This window comes from Epinephelus fuscoguttatus, linkage group LG11, assembly GCF_011397635.1.
Source record: "Epinephelus fuscoguttatus linkage group LG11, E.fuscoguttatus.final_Chr_v1".
In the NCBI taxonomy this organism is placed as follows: domain Eukaryota; kingdom Metazoa; phylum Chordata; class Actinopteri; order Perciformes; family Serranidae; genus Epinephelus; species Epinephelus fuscoguttatus.
In genome coordinates this window covers 40,017,912-40,035,421 of record NC_064762.1, presented here as the reverse complement: position 1 = coordinate 40,035,421, position 17,510 = coordinate 40,017,912, and the positions used below count along the sequence as shown (strand labels likewise).

At 39.1% G+C, this 17,510-nt stretch overlaps 1 long non-coding RNA gene across 1 annotated transcript in view; it reads left to right on the top strand.

The window, feature by feature from the left end:
• Positions 1 to 17,510, top strand: part of LOC125897438 (uncharacterized) — a 34,146-nt gene that overhangs the window by 254 nt on the left and 16,382 nt on the right. The gene's annotated exons all lie outside the window — the stretch shown is intronic.

The window sequence follows — 17,510 nt, the reverse complement described above, 5'->3', positions numbered from 1 at the left end:
CAGCACAGACCTGCGATAACATTTGACTGGTCGATTGTTTTCATGCTGCTGGCTGTAACAACAGAGGGCTGAAAATGGAAGTTTGCATATCAGGAGGGTTATAGACTCACAGATTATAGGGGAAACTATTACTGCCTTGTGGTTGTGTGCCTCCATGCACCAGTCAAGTTTCTCTTACAGTTGAAATCCATGACGGTGAAAACATGAATGCTTCATACACATTCTCCAACAGCACAGAAGATTCATACAATCAGCATAGTTTGGTGAGTATACAAGACTAGTGTCACCAATTCAGTATCTGACCAAATGTCTCCCTTTCTGTTCCTGAGATATGACATTAAGTAATGGCCAGAAAAGTGTTTTATGCAGATCATTATGATGTCACAGTGAATTGACCTTTGTCCTTTTGGGTATAAACTGTCATCACTTCATTATTGTATCGTTTGTGTGAAGTTTTGTTTTAATTAGCATATGAATTCTTGAGTTATGGCCAAAAACATATTTTGTGAGGTTATACTGAACTTGACCTTTGACCACCAAAATCCAATCAGTTCATTGTTGAGTCCAAGTGAAACATTTGTGCCAAATTTGAGAAAATACCCTCACCTACGGGAATTTAGAGTCACAAATTAACTTGCATGTCTTTGGACTGTGGCAGGAAGCCAGAGTACCCACAGAAAACCCACGTTGATATGTGGAGAACATGCAAACTCTGCACAGAAGTGCAGAGTATCCAATTTAGTTCAATTCAGTTCAGTTCAGTTCAGTCCAGTTCAATTCAGTTCAGTTCAGTTCAGTTCAGTTCAATTTAATTCAACTCAATTCTATAGGCTTATTCTATTCAATTCAAATTTAATTTAATAAGGTGGCACGGTGGTGCAGTGATTAGTATTGTCACCTCACAATGGGGGATGGCAGGGCCCTTCTGTGTGGAGCCTGCATGTTCTCCCTCTGTCAGCGTGGGTTCTCTGTGGGTACTCCAACTTCCTCTCACAGCCAAAGACATGCAGGTTAATTGGTGACTCTAAATTGGCTGTAGGTGTGAATGTGAGAATGAATGGTTGTCTGTCTCTATATATTAGCCCTGTGATAATCTGGTGACCTGTCCTATTGAGCAACTGTAGAAACAATTTAAGACATGCTTTGATAGTTTAGTCTTGGACAAACTGTCAATAATTCATGGCCAAAGTTTGTGCCAGGCCAATGCAGTTCTTAGGAACTGGAAGCGCAGTTTCAAAATGGTTTTACACACCTGGTTTAACCTTGTTATGAAACATATCCTGCAAGTTTTGTAATGATTGGATCCTCAAAGATTCTAATTAATCAATTAACCTATCCCCAACCTGCATGTCTTTGGACCCACACTGACACGGGGAGAACATGCAAACTCTGCACAGAAGGGCTCCCTCCTGAGATCAAACTAGGAACCCTTTTGCTAAGAAGTGACAGCGCTAACCAATACACTACCATGCCGCCCCAAAAATAATACAAATATGAATAATATAAATAGTAGTATAATATACTACTATTTATATTATTCATATTTGTATTATTTACAAATTTATTATTATAAATAAATTTATTATTTATTATTATGTACCATATGTCTCCATGGCTATATATATATATATATATATATATATATATATACGTGTATATATACATATATGTGTGTGTACGTTCAGGATAGATTTATTTCATCTGGCTTTACAATACCTCATAAGGGGATTCTGACGTAATCATCATCATTAAGCATCATTATGTGTATGCCAGATCCACTGGCATGTAGACCACATGTAATATCACAGTAGGACTGCTGTACATCAAATAACCAGCAGATGTCAGTACTCCTAAATGAGCTGTTAAACGAGGCTTTGTGTGATCGGCCTTTTGGCGAAGCAATCGGCCTGAAAGATTCGACACATTCACGGGGCTCCATCACACCATCACTAAGTACGAACACCAACTTAAAGGTTCCAGGAGAGACCAAGTGATAGGATAGGAAGAGGGGGGGGTTTGGTAGATGGTGTATATATGTATATTTATTGTAGTGGGTTTGTGTTTATTCTGGGGGGTGGGGTAAATAGCAGTACAGCAGTAATGGGAAATATTATGTTAATTGTATGCTGGTTATATTGTCAGTGGTGATTAGCCATGAGATAATATATTGTTAAAAAACCTGTTAATGGGAGCATCCAATCAAGGGGACCAGTGATATGGTATAATAGGCGCCAGTTTCCATCTGTCCTTGTTGCTGGTCAGGTCTCCCATCTGTTAATGCTGCCATGCCTGTACCGCCGTATGTGTTTTTTTCTAGTTTGGTGAATAAACACCCATGATATGGTGCACCGTACCATCGCCTTTTGACTGTTCTTTTACTGCATCATCCAGCCGCTATGGTCATTCTAACACTTTAAATGGGTTGTGAGACTTCGAGCCATTAAACTTGTATTTTGCATGATATTGATATCTTTTACAGTTTTCGAATGATCACAGTTTTATGCTTTTAAAGAAAATGCATTTTCTATTACAACTCATAACCACTACAATGAAACTTTTTTTCATTTTAGTGTGACAAGACTTTTGTATTCCAAAACAATTAACAATAACCATAACCAAATGAATATAAAAAAAACCCTAGAATATAATTAAAATAGAAAGTGTATGTGCAGATTGTGTAGGTCAAATTCCAGTCAAGTATGAAAAATAAAGAAATCCCACAAGCTATCTCTCGTATGCCCCCTGTCCCATCTCTGATATTTCTCAATACTCCTCCAAGTTGGAAGTGCAGTCAGCATATTCTTGCAACACATGAGATAGTAGGCTACAATAATTCAAGCAATGCTGGAAAATGGTATTAAAACACATACTTTGAACATCTCTCAGGTCTGAAGAACTTCATTACCCAAAAAGACATGCACTGAACTATCAAAGTTCTTCTGCCTAGTGGAAGATTGACATGAGAACACAAACTAGGAAAGGATTTCATGAAGAAGCGATTGCTAGAACAAATGGCATTATTACAACATTGTAAATATATGATTACTCATTGTTTTGAATGTACAGTAGTTTTTGTGTTGGCTTCTAACACTTGGTAACATGGGTTTAACATAGCATTATTACAGCATTGTACATATATGATTACTCATTGTTTTTAATGTACAGCACTGGTCATGGGGCGACACGGTGGTGTGGTGGTTAGCACTGTTGCCTAACAGCAAGAGGGATCCTGGAGCCCTTCTGTGTGGAGTTTGCATGTTCTCCCTATGTCAGCGTGGGTTTTCTCCTGGTACAAAGATGTGCAGGTTGGAGATAGGTTAATTGGTGACTCTAAATTGCCTGTAGGTGTGAATGTGAGTGTGAATGGTTGTCTGTCTCTATGTGTCAGCCCTGTGATAGTCTGGCGACCTGTCCAGGGTGTACCCTGCCTCTCACTCAATGTCAGCTGGGATAGGCTCCAGCCCCCCCGTGACCCTCAGGAGGATAAGCGGTTATGAAACTGGATGGATGGATGGAGTACTGGTTATGTTGGCTCTCAATAGTAACATAGGTTTAACATTTAAGGCATAATTATGTCTATAAACAGATATCTGCATATGTAAGCAGAGTCTGTAGGCAACAGGACAAGATTGTGGTGTCTGAAGTGTTCTGGTTTCTGTTTGTAGTTCAAGTAGTGTTGACCAATCATGTTTGAGCAACAGGTAAACAGTCTGTGTGGAAAGCTGGAAGGCATCAACTGATGTGCAATGTAAGAACCTACTGGCTAACGTCTGATAACATTTTTTATTATAATTTTTAAAAATGAATCTCCATTCATATGCAGATATCTGTTTATAGAGATTAGCCAAAAGGACCGCTCCACAAAAGAGCAAGTCTTGATCCAGATATCCACTTGCTAAACTGAATCACCCCAAATATTTGCTTTTGCTTTATTCATTACTACTCATAAGCTGTACATGTCACCAGAATGATCTTATGTTTAGTTGATCGGTGTGTAACACAGACCATTTTGGAATTTGAGTCTCCTTTGCACTGTGTATAATGACTGAGCCAGATAAGTACAATGAGAGTGAACTGAAGTCTTTAGAACTTCAGGCAGATTTATAATTGTGTGTCAGCTCTATGCAGAGGCTATGCTGTAGCCTACGCACATGGCCTACATTGAGAGTATTTGTACTTGTGTGTGGGTGTGTCTGTGTTACTCTACAGTTACACTTTCAAGACACTTGTCGGCAGTGGAGTGTCTGTGAAGTAGTGTAAAATTCAGTTGATTCAAAACACACCTAAAACACACATTAAACACGCATTAAACATGGCTCAATAGTGACAATTTCCAACACAAATACACTAATTAAATACACTAATCTACTGTTTTTTGTCCCCTGTTAAAGGGTTTTTTTGGGGAGTTTTTCCTTATGCACTGTGAGGGTCCAAAGGACAGAGGGATGTCGTATGTTGTAAAGCCCTGTGAGGCAAATTGTGATTTGTGATATTGGGCTTTATAAATAAAATTGATTGATTGATTGATTGACTAATCGGCCTCATTATATTTGCAGGATTCACAGACAAAACACTTTTGCTGACCACATTTCCCCCCCCAATACAACATGCTAATGTTATTAGCATAAATGTATGGCATTATACATTGTATAAATTAGCCTAGAGGCTAGCAGTAATTTCCTCTACTCATATGAAGCTAGGGACAACGGCAACATTTAACAAAGGTAAAGTTTAAAGATTAAGCTCCATTACAGCTCACAAGGTTTACCGACAAAACAGCTGTCTTATAATAAATACGTTTTCCAAGCAAATACAACTTGCTAACATTATTAGCACAAGTCTTTAGCATTTTACATCGTATGAATTTGCCTAGCGATAAACAGATTTCATTTACTCACATGAAGCCAGGATAAATCACACACAAGACTTCAAATGCAATTTTGTGGAGGCCTTATTGTCTTCACAATTTATTTTTTCTTATCTGTGAAATAAAAGTAAATAAAAGCTTGGTTTCCACTGAGGGAAATGGTTTTCAGCTTACAAAAATTGACAGGATGTCTGTCGCTACGATGTATAGTTACATTTCTGGGGACACGGCGTAGGTTATGGCATAGGTACAGCGTTGATTGAACATGGAAGTATAAATCTCTCTATAATGTGCAGTTTAACTAAAAGTAACTCATAAACTATAGAGACAAATATTTAGTTCCCAGCTCCCAGTAAAAACCTCCTGAACATTGAACATGGAATAAATTCTAGCTGGGAGAAGTTTCAGCTGGTTGCAGTCTGCAATCCAACACCTCCAAATCCCCTTAATCTTACCATCTTTAATGCACTTTATGTGTCATCATGTTGATTTCATTCACAGTTGGTTAGTGCAAAACAATGAGCGTTTTCAAATATTAATGGGGATGTACTGTACACAATAGAGCTATAACTCAATGGATGTCTACATACTATACATATTATACTATGTATAAATATGTCGCATCTTGGTGGCATAAAAGCTGTTGGAGGTGATACCCATCAAAAATCTTTTCATATACTAAGGGGATACTTCTTAAAAGAGATCATTACAATGTGCACATATACAAATGCTGCATGCATAAACTGTTAAACTGAACTACCGTGAGAAAAAGAAAATATGTAGCATAAGAATGATAGCATGAAGCATGTAAGACATGACTAAAATAATTCCTTTTCTTATTCTGGCACAGTTTGTCTTAAAGGTTGATAAAATGGGTGTATTCCTACACAAACATTCTCAAGTTCAAAGGTGGTGTCAACAACAGTTGGTGGGCAGAATGAAATGGAAATCTTGTGTAACAGTTTTGGCTTTGTTGCAGCAGCGTGAAGTAAGGCAGAATTGAAGTTGTGCTGAAACACCCCAACTGACTGATATCATCAGAGGAGAATGGTGAGGTCGTGTCAGAAGTGGCATGATGTGATAACGGAGTGAACAGAGGCTGAGGGAACCATTGTTTGACTAAAAATACTTAATAATTACAACTCCCATACCAAAAAAATAGGTTGCGGTGTAAAGAATAAATAAAAATAAAAGTGCAATTATTTAAAAATCCTTTTTAAAATGTTCCATTTATGTTCAAACCCATACATTTTATTGTTTATTTTGTAAATATACATGTAGTCTGAATTTGATGACTGAAACACTTTTCAAAAAAAAGGTGGGGGAAAGGGGCAACAAAACACTCAGAAAAATGATAGATGCTTAAGTCTTTCTTTCAGATATCCTCTTACAGTAAATTCATGTCGCTGATGAACAAATAGTCAATCGGTTACAGGCTACTAATTAAATGTTGCACTGTGAAGTTTTAAACAGCAGTGAAATCTCAGCCCATATTTTTCCACTCAACACAACACATCTGGAAAGAGGCCACAGAATCATTCCAAGGCAACAGCCTTGTTGCTAAGACCCATTTATGAACCACTATGATGCCTGGTTTAACTTCCCTAAAAAGAGCCTTTTGAATTTCTACCTCTAGATTGAATGGGTGTTATCAGTGGTTACCAGTCACATATATATGGGTTAGAGGGGTCCTGCTGCACCTACCAGTGGGTTGAAAAGGGCCAGCCCTATGTTTATTGTTAGGCGGAAACCTCTAATGGCCATGGTACTTATAATGGGAACAAAGTAAGGTGACATAATGGTGGTATAAAGAGTCATAAAGTCTGTATAAGAGGTCGGAGTGGGTGGGTGGATGGTTTGGTCTAACAAAAACAGATTTCATCTCATTTTAAGAGCTAACATAACATGATACACTTATTTTCACCATAATCGTATCCTGTTTTCTAAATCTAACCCTGTACTATTGGTGCCTAAGCCAAGCAAAACTGAAAGTGAAACCTAATAAACTGCTCTGGATTTATTTATGTAATATAGGTCATGTGATGTAGTTAACTTATTAAATGAATTAAGTGAATTAAGTTATGTTTTAACCATAGTTATTTTAACCCAAACTATATACGTTTCTTAAACCTAACCAAGACGTTTTGCTGCAACTGCGGCCTTTTCTCGACCTAAACCAACTCAACTCAATCCAACTCTTTCGTTTTTTGAAACTACTATCGTTAAAAGTTACACACGGACTATTCTGTTGTTTAGGTATGACGACATGTTGATCTACTGCCACTGGTAGGAGCAAAAATTTAGGCAACACTCCTTTTGGTTGAATAAGAGGGTAGGAACCGAGCGACGGCCTCTGGGGCTGAAAAATGACGCCAACATTAAAGTGCAAAAAACTGCAGTTCCTCTAATGGCCACTTGGGGCTGGCTCAAAGGACAATTCAACCCTGTAGACCCCCATGTTAAAATGCCCAACTTTACAGCAGAAATAAACATGTGTACAACCTGGAACAAAAAAGGTTTTGGTCTCAATAGCTAATTTCAATGTTAATGGTGCCAGAGGCCACTTACTGTAATGTTGTGGTCTGTTGGCGGATCCCAGGTGACCAGTGGCGGGCTGGGGTTGAAATTCAGCCCGGGAGCTTGGTTTGGAGAGGCCTTTTTTCCAATCACACGACGGACGCAAGTGGAACCGTAATTTTAACATGAATACTTTATTTGCGGTATAAAAACATTCATTCATTCATTCATTCATTCATTCATTCATTCATTCATTCATTCATTCATCTTCTAACCGCTTCATCCTCTTGAGGGTCGCGGGGGGGCTGGAGCCTATCCCAATACTCCCGAACCTCCCTACGGCCAGCCCACCCCTGCAGGTGACACTTGTGAAGAGAAGGAAAGAAAAGCTGGAAAGTGAAGAGGTCGAGTTTTGCCGACGTGTTTCAGCCTTTGTCAGGGCAGAGGCAGAAACGTGTCGGCAAAACTCTACCTCTTTACTTTACAATTTTTCTTTCCTTCTCCTCATGAAAAGACCAAAAAAAGACCAAAACTGTTTGTTTTTTTTTGTTTTTGTTTTTGTTTTTTGCATCAGGCTGTAAACATGTTTATTTCTGCTGTACAGTTGGGCATTTTAACATGGGGGTCTATAGGGATTGACTATCTTCTGGAGCCAGCCTCAAGTGGCCACTCAGACAGCAGTTTTTGGAATTTTTATGTTGGCTTCATTTTCAGCTCCACAGGTTGCTGCTTGGTAGAAGGAATGACCTGGTTGTTACAATAATAAAATGTTTGTCTCGATCACCTGATGAACAAAAGTCCAGAATTCACTCTCCTTTTAATTCTGTCTTTGGTCTCCAACAATCCCTGAGTGAAATATGTGGTTCTTTATCTACTAAATGCTCCAGTATGTTCACCAGCAAGTTGATAACTGTGTCTGTCTGCTTGCTGTCGGTGCAGAGCAAGTAGTGTACAGTGGGGTTAGCCTTTTTTTTTTTTCAGTGAAAACTGCTGCCTGCTGTGGCCCGAAAAACAATGCAGTGAGAGCAGGGAACCACAACAGTAAAGTCGTGGACTGTAAAAACAAAAGTATGAGCTGAAAGAAGCTCAAACTCATTATAGCGCTAAGGGGAACTGCAGAGTGATAATTTGCAATGGGTTCTATAAGCAAAACCTTTCACTTTAAGTAATTTGATCAGTTGCTACTCTAGAAATGTTGATTTGGCCTATAGCAATGCTAAAATGAGTACAATGCTAAATGCTAAAATGAGTACAATGCTAAATTCAACCTAAACCAGATCTTTCAATTGACGATTGTTTAGTAAAGAAAACTTCAGGCAATATGATGTATAATTTATATGCAAGATGTGCATTTGTGGTTTTCTCAGCTTTCATTTATCTTATCACATGTTAACATGTTCCATGAGCTGACACCTTAATTAAAAGCAGACCTTCAGTATCTTTATTTCTTGCCAATAACTGAGCCTCTACTGAACTTTAATCTTCTCTAAATGCTGAGTCTTTGTTTGAACGTGTACTCCTTGTCTCAGCCTGCTCTCTCGTCTTGCAAACACACTGCTTCCTAGGTGTGTTTCCTCCTATTTATGTTCTCATATTTATCTGAGGGCTAGAAGAGACTGAGATGTGGTGGGCATCTAAGAGTTGGCTGGCACAGACAGAGCTTAGCTCACAGAAGCTGCCTGAAATGTTATATTGAGTGTATCTGTAATGAATGGAGGAAGTGCCGAAAGAGAAAGTTTACCTCATAAATTAAGACTTGTCCTGATTAGATATTTTATCTTCTAACATTACCACAGGAAAATTGGAGGAAGGAATGGATATCTAGTCCAAATATTTTCAATGGCACAGTCAGAACATACTGCAAAATATGGCAACAACAGTAGATGCCCCATGCACAGGACCAATGGATCGTTAAAGACAGATTCTTGATGGAAAACAGACACATAACTTGAGCCTGCAGTAACAAGCTGGAGTAAAAAATGGCATAGATTAGAGAACCAGGAAAAACAGAAATACTGGTGAAAGAAAGGACAATTACATGTAGAGGCAAGACTATCATAATGATGGATGGAAATAATTAAAAATGTATTTTCCATTTTTTGTATATTTAAGTATGTTGAAATTAATAAAAATCAAAGTTATAAAAGGAAGTGTTGATAATCATTGATATTCATTGTCTGTGCTGTAGCTTCAACACAGCACAGATGGACCTGACTCCAGATGACATATTGTGGTCCAGTTCCAATACAAAAATATTTTAAGTGCTGAGTGACTCATAAACATTATATTCTAAAAAAGCAGAGAGCCAGAACACATTTAGTTCAAAATGTAAATTATGCCTTTGTTATAACAGAGGAAGCACATGTGGCAGCTGGATGCACTTGCTGTGGATGGGAAATGTTTGGATATCAAACTCCAACCTTTCCCCATCATCAATCTGATATACAAGTGCTGAGATGGCTTCATTTTCAGGGTCATGTACACAAAGCATTTTCAAATAGCAAACACAGATGAAAGTTAAGACATAGCTGTTGGTTTTAGTTCTTCAATAACAGAAGAGAGTGGATGCTTATTGTGATGTCATTTCCATCACAATAATGTGATGTTCCAAATCCGAAGCAATACTTATTGGCAACCCTCATCAGGTCCAGTCATCTTCCATAACCACCATCACCTTCTCCGGTCAGGACATCCCCCTTTCATCTACAGTTACTAATCTTGGCGTGAGACTGGATCCTCACCTAACATTTGAAAATCACATTAAATATCTGTGTAAATCCTGCTTTTTTTTTACCTTAAGAACATTGCTAAACTCCGTCCCTCTCTCACCCTTTCCGATGCAGAGAAACTAGTCCATGCCTTTGTCTCCTCCAGGCTGGATTACTGCAACGCCCTTCTAATTGGAATTCCTGGCAAAAGTCTGCAAAAATTACAACCTATTCAGAACAGTGCTGCTAGGATCCTGATGAAAGTCAGAAAACATCACACATCAACACATCACACCCGTACTCCACACCCTTCACTGGCTCCCCATCTCTGCCAGAATAAGCTACAAACTTGCTCTCAACACCCATCAGTGTATCCATGGAAATGCCCCAGATTATCTCAATGAATTACTCACCTAGCAAGCTTCAACCCGTAATCTACGCTCCCAAAACCAATACCTTCTCCATCTCCCCAGAACCAAGCTCCACACTAAGGGAGGCCATGCCTTTTGTTCTGCTGCCCCTCGTCTCTGGAACTCCCTACCCGGCCACCTCAGAGCCCCATAGACAGTGGATGCCTTTAAGAAAGGCTTAAAGACTTTCCTTTTTAAAAAAGCTTTTGACTCGGCCTAGGACTCTTTGAATTTTTTTTATAATGTTTTAATGATCTACTTTTTTACTGTTTACTGTTTTACTGTGTGCTGTAGCACTTTGACATTTTTCATAAATGAAAAGTGCTTTATAAATTAAATTTATCATTATTGTTATTATTATTATTTCTTGGAGAATCTGCAAATGCTTCATGTTTGTTCAATCATTGTGTTTATAGACTTTACCAACATCAGATTAGTCTAAACGGTGATATAGTGAGGTGAAAAATCTGAGATATTCATATATATATGTAGCTAAACTCTGCTGGTTTTCTACCCAGAAGTATTTGTAAACAACAAGGCGATTCCCTCCAAAGGGACACTAACAACTCAAAGTACGCGTCAAATAAAATTTCTCCAAACATGTTTTTTGTTATTTTAGGTAGTTATTATCACGCTAATATATGTTCAAGTGTTCATTTCCCCCGATAAGTTGGTTTTAATTCATTATTTGATTCTATAAACACAGTCTGACCATCTCGAGCTTTTATTTTGGTATTTCCGGTGACTGGCAGTGTGAATTTGCATATTAGCTAAATATTTAGTTTCACCCAGAACATTTAGGTTTAACATTTAACATTTAGATTTAGCATTTAGATTTAGATTTAGATTTAATATTTAAATTTACCATTTAGATTTAGATTTAGCATTTAGATTTAGATTTAACATTTAGATTTAGAATTAATATTTAGATTTAACATTTAGATATAAATTTAATATTTACATTTAAGATTTAGCATTTAGATTTAACATTTAGATTTAGCATTTAGTTTTAACTTTTAGATTTAGCATTTAGTTTTAACTTTTAGATTTAGATTTAATATTTAGATTTAGCATTTAAATTTAGCATTTAGATTTAATATTTAGATTTAACATTTAGATTTAGATTTAGATTTAACTATTTAATATATTTCTAAGTTAACAAATATTGCTGTAAATGTGGTAAAAGGTGACGTTAAAAAATTCACAACACTTTTTTAAACATTGTTTGAAGCTAAATGTGGCAAAATGCTGATGTTATTTTCAGCTTAAGCCACTTTACAAACGGCACCCCATAGGCAATTTTATGCGATGAAATTGTGGGAACTTGCAAAAATTGCGGGAACTCGCAAAAACTGCGGTTTGATGAAAAAGAGAAAAAAAGTGATTCCCCCAACACCCTGTTCTCACTAGGCTACTACCTTAATGAAAAGAGTCATTTCTAATTACTTCCTATGATAAGCAAGCATACTACATCACAGAAAGAGCAGGGAATATTTAAGTTCTCATCTTGTCTTATTTCAGACCTTAATAAACACATGGCTCAAACTTACAAAACATTGCTGAGTCAAACAAGTTCTGTAGCTTTATAAAAGGAATATGCTACAACTTCTGTAAAAATGAATAAATAAAATATATATTATGTCATGAAGGCTATGGAGAGAAATCCGTTTTTGCGCACCCGCTGGTTAAGCACTTTTTGAAAGGAGTCAGACAACAGAGACCTGTCACGCGCTCTTTGGCCCCGCAGTGGGATTTACCCCTGCTGTTACGTGCTCTGGGAGAACCTCCCTTCGGGCCTCTGTCACAAATCTCTCTCAACCTACTGTCATTAAAGACTAGCCTGAGTGTCAGACTGAAGCTCCCACAACCTTCAGTCTGACATGGCTTCCATTGAAGGCGATTTACAAGGGGGAGGGAATTTGATTTTTCCCTAACCAATCAGTAGAGATCAACAACTCACCCAGAATCTGACGTCATTAGTATCCATGCCTCGGGGGTGCCGAAAACAAGCGAGCATTGCCCGTTTAAAATCTCCGTCGTCGTGCACGCCCAGCTGCATTGCCGTTAAATCCAGTTTAGCAGCTTCCTTAATTTGGTCCTCCATTAATGCGAATAGTGGCGAAATACCTCAATAGCATCGTTAATGTGGTCTGTAGGATCTGTAGCGGTCGCCATTGTTGCTATCCTCACCAGTTACCCACCGGCGTACAGCTTGACATCAGCGTGGCGCTGATTGGCTAATCGCTAGACCCCCGCGTTCATTGGTCCGTCCAGCGTTTGCACGAGATAAATCACAAATTCATTGCAGTATGCCAGACCAGAGATGCAAGCCTACTCAGTTGAGTGGGCGGGGTCTATGGTCTGGAACCAGGCTAATTAAAGACAGCACTTCTCTTAGCCCTGACTTCGGCTAAGAGAGTGAGTGATTTATGTGCACTTTCAGTCTCCCCGTCTTGTCTCGTTATCAGAGATGACGGGAGCGCAGCTACTCTGAGGCCGAATCCCACGTTCATGCCTAAAATCATAACCAGCTCTTTTAGATCGAGAGTTATTTCACTGGAAGGTTTCTTCCCTCTTCCCCACAGGAGTGAGAGAGAAGAAACATCACACCGAGTCACTCTGCCCAGTGCGCGCTCTGTCTTATTACGTGACACGCACAGCAAGCCTCAGACAGACACAACAGCTGTTTGTACATTACAGAGAGCATTCACAAGGAAAACCCCTCCAATTAATATTTCAACTTTCTGCTAAGATATATGTGACTTTTTGCAACGAAAATGCAGGAATTATGAAATCATGCAAGCCCCGCATATTTCGCGCATTTTGCACGGAAATCTGTGATTTATGCGGCGAAAGTGCGGCGTCTTTGAAAAAATGCGGCCCCCGCATAAATATGCGGACTTTGGCTGATTATGCATTGAATTATGCAATCAAATAATCACGTTTTTCTGGAGGGACTGTTATACTGGGTGAAATGGTCCTTTCATCCTGAGAGTAGTCAATACATAATGTGTTCAGAAAAAGGAACGAAAAAAATCCGACCTCTGTGGCAGCTGCAGGCCTGTAAAAACTCTGACCAATCCCTGCCTCTCGGTGCAAGTGGAAAGAACCAATCAGATGCCTTCATGTCTCGTCCTGCCCACACCCCCCTCGGTCCCTCCTTCCTCCCTGTGTGCACTCATCACGTGTCACCGTTGCTGGAAATATTCAGCACACTCCTCAGCAGAAATACCGAGTTAGCAGGAGAATAAGTTTGCTGAACAATGGCAGAGAAAATGCAGCCAAAAGTACCACTTCCAGCGTTACTTGTAACTGCTCGCCCCGCTAAACAGGCTAAGAAAAGAAAAGAAAGAAAAGGCTGCGACGAAAAAGGCTTTGGATAAAGCGAGAGGACAAACCACAGTCAACATTGGTGCACTGTGGGGGCGTGGCTTTGGACGGAGCACTGATAGGAGGGGGAGGAGGGGGTGGAACTTAGAGGAGGTGCCACTTTCAAATCTTGCTAGCTCTCCAACATTACCAGCTATAGCTTTAACAGGAACCATGGAGGTCAACTTGAGGTCTGGAAGACCAACAAAACTTTTTGAGAGAGCTGCTTGTAGGATTGTTAGAAAAGCAAATCAAAACCACTGTTTGACTGCAAAAGACCTGCAGAAAAATTAAGCAGCAGAGTGGTGGTGCAGTGACACCTTTTCAAATATGACCTTCATGGAAGAGTCATCAGAAGAAAACCTTTTCTGCATCCTCACTACAAAATTCAGTGTAAGAAGTTTGGGAAGGAATATCTAAACAAGTCTGATGTTTTTTGGAAACAAGTCCTGTGGACTGATGAAGTTAAATTAGAACTTTTTTGACACAATGAGCAAAGGTATGTTTGGAGAATTTCATTAAAAGAACACCTTTCCAACTGTTAAACACAGGGGTGAATCAATCATACTTTGGGCTTGTGTTGCAGCCAGTGACACAGGGAACATTTCACAGGTAGAGGGAAGAATGGACTCAGTTAAAGTCCAATAAATTCTGGAAGCAAACATTACACCATCTGTAAAAAAGCTGTTTCTGTGGAGAGCTAAATGGCTGGGTTAGGGTTAGGTCTTGACCTCAGCCCTTTGTTTACTTTCCTCAACTCTGTTTCTTTTCTTTTCTCCACTGAGCCGAACAGCCAATCAGAGCGATTTCATTCACTGACTGCTCCGCTGCTGACTAGTGCCAACAGGGTGGGACACACTACCAAAACTAGACACAACAGACACTCACAGACAGCTCAACGATGACCGACGGCTGATCACCCTCTTGGTGTTTCAGGACCCTTCGATGGCCATATTGGTAGTTGTCGGTTCTTACAGACCTGCTGGTCAGAAATGTAACATCACCACTTATACGTACTGTATGAGATTGCTTCCTCTACAAATGACATTGCCGCTCTCTCACAAAAAATCATTAACTAAAACTACATAGAAACACTTAAAAGATGTGACAGTTTGTGAAATAAACCCATTTTCTTAAACATTTGTTCTATTTCTTTAGAATCAGGAGCTTAGCTTTTGGATCCACAATTGAACAACTAAAGTGCAACGGAACTAAAAAACTCATGATATGGACATAATGGATGACAAGGTTGGATGAATATTATTGGTGTAGTCTATGACATCATTTACGTATATGTTTGACTGTGGTTAAATAACAGTGACCTGAAGGTCCGGGTTGGCTTCGCACTCTGCAATTCATGTCAAGCCATTAGTATCATTGGATTTAGATGTGGGTATTATCAGCAAGGACATCGTGGCTGTGAAGGATTTGGTCAGGAGGACTGTTAATAAAAAATGTCCTGGCTCTCAACTAAAGTCGACTTAAAAGTCTTCATACATCATGTGTGAAACATTAGGTCTGATAGTGATATACTGTTTTTAGTCATTTTAGAAAAACAGCTCTCACTAACTCCCTGTTTACAACTGGTATTAACATGCGTCTCAGGGGATCGGGTCACAATAGACAGCTCTATGTACAGGTGTGAATGCAACCAATGCCTCTTGTGATCTGATCACTTAGACCGCATTCTAAGTGGTCTGGGCCTCATATGCCCACATTCTTTCAGCAGTGTGTACGCTGATGCGTCCCCGGCCACACTGAAGGACTGCCTACTCTGCTGACATCCCTGCTTATCTGATTTCCCACCAGATGACTTAGATCTGCTGTTGTAAGGTTCCACAAGTTAGACACATTGAAGAAGGACCCTCTCCGGAGCCACACTCCTACCAGTAAATGGTCCCAACAAACTCACACTGACACCAAAACAGCTTGATTCTGTTGTTAAACCTGTTGAAGTCTGGGAAAAAATAAAGATACATGTGTAATTTGTCACACCACTGAAAAATGTGTTACTAACCACCCAGCCAAATTTGAATGATTAAAAATATTAGGTTGAAATAGGGCCGGTACGGTACATGTATTTGTGTCGAACCGTTCGGTACGCAACTTTCGGTTCGGCACGACCCTGTACCGAATTATTGGGCGCAGGATATTATTTTATTTTATTTTGTTTTATTTTAATTCCGTTTTTGCGAGCCGAACCATTTAAAATATCTACGTAGTTCCCCGACGGACACAATTGAGTGACCGACCAAGTCCTGTAAATCTCCGCTTTCACTTTGTGCAGCGCATTCTCGAAAGTGAGCCTAACGAACCTGAAGACCCACCCGCAAACCTTAAGTCCTCCGTTTGGGAACACTTTGGTTTCAGGGTAAAATACGAAGATGGAAATAAACAAGTTGACAAGACAAAAGCAGTGTGCCGACACTGCAGAACAGTGGTCGGGTATGTACTTGGAAACACGTCTAACATGCTAACGCATCTAAAGCGACACCACCCGAGTTTGAACGTTAACCGGCACAACTAGAAAAAGCAATCTGGTGCAAACTACGATATCGTCATCGTTTAAAAAGAAAGAGCATTTCCCTGACCATCACGCTAAAGAAATAACCAACGCCATTGGAGTTGAGTAAAATTGTTTAAGCTGCACTTTAGATATAAGCATGTTTTGTTTACTGCACTTTAACAAAGTGGGAAAGCTAAGTAAGTTCCTAGTAAAACTGAATCTGAGCAGGCTTTAAAGCTGACCAGCTGCACTATACTTTTTATTTTAATTGAGTAAAACTGTTTAAGCAGAAATGTATATTTATATTTTTCATTCAAAAAATGTGACAGCAGGATTTTATTTTTCACTTTTATATTTGTATTTTCATTCAAACAATGTGAAAAAGCAGGATTTTATATATATTTGTTTCATTCAGCAATTGTGTAGAAACAGTTAATTGCTGTGGTGGTATGTTTTAATATGGTTACCAATAAGTAAAAGATATTTAATAGTTGTCTATTTTTTTCATTACTGTACCGAAAAAAAAAACGAACCATGACTTGTGTACCGAGGTACGTACCGAACCGTGATTTTTGTGTACCGTTACACCCCTAGGTTGAAATCAGGTTTCAAATCAAAGCACACATCCACAGCAGTGACAGTAACTGCTGGTGGGAAGGGTAACCAAATAGGCTGAGAGACTGAAAGGTTTGTTAGTGACAGCTGTTTGCCTGGGTTTATATACTTGTGCCATTTACCAAAGATGATGTGTTAGCCTTAAAGAGCTAAGAGAGCTTGTCAAACATAGCAAACTTGTCAGCGAACATGTCAGCTTGCCACATTGGCATCAGTGTCAAAACAACATTGATGCCATGCTCTCTAATATTACTAGTAACATAGTTAACACATGGAGAAATTATGTTAATTATGTTCAGAATGGCAGCATTGCATCATTGAGGCAGGATTTTAGGCCAGTTCTGTCTTATTGCATGTTTTCAAAAACCACTTTCTAACATATATAAGGTGTTAAGAAAGAAATCACTGATTTTGCTTTACCTGGACTTTAATAAAAGTAAATTAATATCAGTCGTGTAGTCTTTGCGGGCAGACTCTCATCAACTATCCCTGGTGCAGAGTTTACGTTCCTTTAGCTG